The sequence below is a fragment of the Mus pahari genome, chromosome 8, assembly GCF_900095145.1.
Source record: "Mus pahari chromosome 8, PAHARI_EIJ_v1.1, whole genome shotgun sequence".
NCBI lineage: Eukaryota > Metazoa > Chordata > Mammalia > Rodentia > Muridae > Mus > Mus pahari.
The window spans coordinates 50,460,516-50,466,007 of NC_034597.1; the positions used below are offsets into that span (position 1 = coordinate 50,460,516).

At 40.4% G+C, this 5,492-nt stretch overlaps 1 protein-coding gene across 4 annotated transcripts in view; it reads right to left on the minus strand.

Moving 5' to 3' along the window:
- Setdb2 (SET domain bifurcated histone lysine methyltransferase 2) overlaps window positions 1-5,492 on the minus strand; it is a 48,666-nt gene that overhangs the window by 2,084 nt on the left and 41,090 nt on the right. The gene's annotated exons all lie outside the window — the stretch shown is intronic.

Genomic DNA, 5,492 nt, shown 5'->3' on the forward strand with positions numbered 1-5,492 from the left:
CTCCCTCTTTCTTTCTTTCTTTCTTTCTTTCTTTCTTTCTTTCTTTCTTTCTTTCTTTCTTTCTTTCTTTCTTTCTTTGGTTTTTCAAGACAGGGAAATACATAGAGAAATCTATGTAGCCCTGGCTGTCCTGGAACTCTCTCTGTAGACCAGGCTAGCCTCAAACTCAGAAATCCACCTGCTTCTGCCTCCCAAGTGCTGGGATTAAAGGCGTGTACCACGACTGCCCGGCTCTCTCTCTTTCTCTCTCTCTTCCCCCCCACCCCCAGATTTATTTATTTTATGTATATGAGCACACTGTAGCTGTCTTCAGACACACCAGAAGAGGGCATCAGGTCCCATTACAGATGGTTGTGAGCCACCATGTGGTTGTTAGGAATTGAACTCAGGACCCCTGGAAGAGCAGTCAGTGCTCTTAACCACTGAGCCATTGCTCTAGCCCTGATAGCTTTCTTTTTCAATTGCTATTTTACTTCAGGATATAAATGTTTTCCTTTGGGTATTTTAGCAATGACTTTGTGAATTAAAACCATTTGCTTCATTTTTCCTTAATATTTTTCTTCTTGTATTTTCCTCCCACATTTTTAAGAACCACAGAAAATTGTCTTCTTGTCCAATGTAGTTTTGCTTGTGGTCATTTCTAACACCTCTGAATTTCAACTCATTATTGTGTTGGGCTGTGAGCTGGGTATGCCATCTCTAGGAGACTTGAAAGTCAAGAGACAACTCTGTTCAGACCCAGGAGCAACATGCAGTAAGTTGCTAAATAAAACGTGCTGTTTGAACATGGAATGTCTACCTTCCTTCTGTGCATGCAACTATGAGTATGGCGCATGCAAAAAATACTGTGGGCCTGAATGACATGCACCTAGCTGTCCAAGACATTTTCCTGTGTAGGTACATGGTCAGCTCCACTGGTTTCCTCAGACCTTTCCACCTGGCTGTGATGATCATGTGATAGAACAGGATCTCAATACAGCAACCTCTTTCATAAGAGTTGGTGTTTGCCCTTTCCTAGAAATTCAAGTGTAGTTGCCATATGTATTTGATGATCAGTGTCCTAAAACAAAGTCAATTACTTGTTATTTGTCTTAATGCATACAGCTCCATAGCAATGTCTGGTATGCTGTCTCAAAGTACTGACTATACCTTAACTTTGCAATACTCATCCACTCTTTCTGGCTGTGCTGGTGGTCAAAGCCACTGCTTTGTGTGAGCTGGGTGTTCTAATGTCCCCACCCTACAACTACTTCACTTTTAACAGTGCTGTCCAACACATGTCCACACCTTTGTTTCTTTATAAATGTAACTCTCTTACATTTACTTACTAATACTTGTAAATAATTCTAAAGATTAGTAAAACTTTATGTGAGACTGGGAGTAAATCTGAAGTAGATAAAAAACCATTATCCTAAAACAAAGTAAAGGTCTAGGTGTGGCTCTCAAGCCCAACATTTGGGAAGCAGGGCTAGGTTGATCTCTGTTGAGTTGCAAGCCAGCCAGAGCTACAAAGTGAGATCCTATATCAAATAAACAAACAACAACGACGACGAAATCAAAACCAAACCAAACCAAAAACCACATAATCAGAAAAATAACAGGAGTCTGTGCAGAGGGACCCGCAGGTAAGAAGCAGCTGAGAGAATCAGGTGGGGGCAAAGCAGAATGGATTACTTGACTGATGGTTGGGAGGGTACAGAGAAGCATGCTAAATAGCTAATCACTTAGCCACACCTGGTGGTACATACTAGTAATCCCAGCACTCAGGAGGTTAAGGGAGGAGGACTAAGAGTTCATGACAAGCCTGGTGGTGGTAGCCCATGCATGCCTTTAATCCCAGCATTTGGGAGGCAGAGACAGGAGGATCTGGATTCAAGGCCAAGTCTACAAAGAAACCCTGTCTTGAAAACAAACAAACAAAAAGCAAATCAACAACAACAACAAAAATTCTGGATTATGTACTAAGTTTACAAAGAATAAACAGCAAAACCCTGTCACAAAAAACCCACAAAGCTAAATGAATCTCTCTGCTTTCTACAACATATACAATGAACTGGTGTAAAATTAAATGTTTATATTTAGAAGTAAAATTATAAGAATAAATATTGATAATCCCAGCACCCGGAAAGCAGAGGCAGGCAGATTTCTGAGTTCGAGGCTGGCCTGGTCTACAAAGTGAGTTCCAGGACAGCCAGGGCTACACAGAGAAATCCTGTTTCGAAACAAAACAAAACAAACAAAAAAGAATACATATTGAAAAGGTTACTTTTATGCATATTGTATGCTATATTGTTCATGAGTATGCACAATAAAAACTAACTCTGTTAGCCAAAACAGAAGAGCATAGCCCTCTCCCTCATGTTTCCTGAACTAAATTAACTAATCTGATGGATTCAGCTCCCTAGGAAATTAATTTTAAATGAGATTAAGAATAGAAATTCTGCCCCATGGTACCCAGAGGACTCTCTACTCCGAAGGCGCCCTAGCACAACCAGGATCTTGGGATCACTGGTGAGCGGAACACATATGTTCCAAAACCACCACCAGGGGCCTGTGCCAGCAGGAGCAGGGACACAGGAAACCTACCCGACCAGCGGTAGGTGCCAGTCCTGGGTCACCTCGGGCACAAACTCAGTAGATAGTCCCATGGTACCAGAGGACTCTGCACACCACAGGCGCCCTAGCACATCCAGGATCTTAGGATCAATGAGGAGAGTCGGCCTTCAGAGAGGGCTCTGACCCTGAGAGAGCCATCTTGTATCCCGGGTCTCTCAGAGACCAGTCTGCACAGCAGAGCGTGTGGGCCACAGAAGCAACAGAGCTTATTGGACAGGGTCCCTTCAGGCCTTCAGGGGCTAGATCTGAGTGCCAGATCTCTGTGCACCTTCCCTGCAAGAGGAGAGCTTGCCCGCAGAGAGTGCTCTGACCACAGGGACTCAGGAGAGAGTTGGACTCCCAGGAGTGCTGACAGAGGCTAACAGAATCACGGGAGGAACAAGCTCCAGTCAGAGACAGCTAGAACATCTAACACCAGAGATTACCAAATGGCCAAAGGCAAACATAAGAATCTTACTAATAGAAACCAAGACCACTCAGAATCATCAGAACCCAGGATTCCTACCACAGCGAGTCCTGGATACCCCAGCATACCCAAAAAGCAAGATTCGGATTTAAAATCATATCTCATGATGCTGGTAGAGGATTTTAAGAAGGGCATTAATAACTCACTTCAAGTCAGGAGAACAGTGCTAAACAGGTAGAAGCCCTTAAAGAGGAAGCACAAAATCTCTCAAAGAATTATAGTAAAACACTGCTAAACAGGTAAAAGTCCTTAAAGAGGAAACACAAAACTCACTTAAAGAATTACAGGAAAACACAACCAAACAGGTGATGGGATTGAACAAAACCATCCAAGATCTAAAAACTGAAGTAGAAACAATAAAGAAAACCTAAAGGTAGACAACTCTGGAGATAGAAATCCTAGGAAGAAATCAGGGACCATAGATGTGAGCATCAGCAACAAAATACAAGAGATGGAAGAAAGAATTTCAGGTGCAGAGGATTCCATAGAAAACATGGACACAACAATCAAAGAAAATGCAAAATGCAAAAAGATCCTGACTCAAAACATCCAGGAAATCCAGGACACAATGAGAAGATCAAACCTAAGGATAATAGGTATAGATGAGAATGAAGATTTTCAACTTAAAGGGCCAGTAAATATCTTCAAAAAAATTACAGAAGAAAACTTCCCATACCTAAAGAAAGAGATGACCATGAACATATAAGAAGCCTATAGAACTCCAAATAGACTGGACCAGAAAAGAAATTCCTCCCGACACATAATAACCAGAACAACAAAAGCACTAAATAAAGACAGAATACTAAAAGCAGTAAGGGAAAAATGTCAAGTAACATATAAAGGCAGACCTATCAGAATTACACCAGACATCTCACCAGAGACTATGAAAGCCAGAAGATTCTGCCTGGACAGATGTTATACAAACCCTAAGAGAACACAAATGCCAGCCCAGGCTACTATACCCAGCAAAACTCAATTACCATAGATGGAGAAATCAAATTCATACAATATCTTTCCACGAATCCAGCCCTTCAAAGGATGGTAAAGTGAAAACTCAAAACAAGGAGGGAAATTATGCTCTAGAAAAATCAAGAAAGTAATCCTTCAACAAACCTAAAAGAAGATAGTTGCAAGAACAGAACTCTAGCAACAAAAATAACAGAAGCAACAATTACTTTTCCTTAATATCTCTTAGTATCAATGGACTCAATTCCCCAATAAAGAGACATAGACTAACAGACTGGCTACATAAACAGGACCCAACATTTTGCTGCATACAGGAAATACACCTCAGGGACAAAGACAGACACTACCTCAGAGTAAAAGGCTGGAAAACAATTTTCCAAGCAAATGGTCCAAAGAAACAAGCTGGATGGAGTAGCCATTCAATATCTAATAAAATTGACTTCCAACTCAAAGTTATGAAAAAAGAAAAGGAGGGGCACTTCATACTCATCAAAGGTAAAATCTTCCAAGATGAAATTTCACTTCTGAATATCTATGCTCCAAATGCAAGAGTATCCCCATTCATTAAGGAAACTATAGTAAAGCTCAAAGTACAAATTGCACCCCACACAGTAAGAGTGGGAGACTTCAACACCCTACTGTCATCAATGGACAGATCCTGGAAACAGAAACTAAACAGAGACACAGGGAAACTAACAGAAGTTATGAAACAAATGGATTTAACAGATACCTACACAACATTTTATCCTAAAACACAAGGATACACCTTCTTCTCAGCACCTCATGGCATCTTCTCCAAAATCGACCATAAAATTAGTCACAAAACATGCCTCAAAAGATACAAAAACATTGAAATTATCTCATGCATCCTATCAGAACACCATGGACTAAGGCTGATTTCAATAACAATATAAATAATAGAAAGTCAACATTCATGTGGAAGCTGAACAACACTTTACTCAATGATAACTTGGTCAAGGAAGAAATAAAGAAATTAAAGACTTTTTAGAGTTTAATGAAAATGAAGCCACAACATACCCAAACCTATGGGACACAATGACAGCAGTGCTAAGAGGAATAGCTCTGAGTACCACAAAAAAGAAACTAGAGAGAGCATACACTAGCAGCTTGACAGCACACCTGAAAGCTCTAGAACAAAAGGAAGCAAATTCACCCAAAAGAGTAGACAGCAGGAAATAATCAAACTCAGGGCAGAAATCAACCAAGTAGAAACAAAAAGAACTATACAAAGAATCAACAAAATCAGGAGCTGATTTTTGAGAATATAAAGAAGATAGATAAAACCTTATCCAGACTAACTAGAGGGCACAGGGACAGTATCCTAATTAACAAAATTGGAAATGAAANGGGAGATATAACAACAGAACCCGAGGAAATCCAAAACATCATCAGATCCTACTACAAAAGGCTATACTCAACAAAA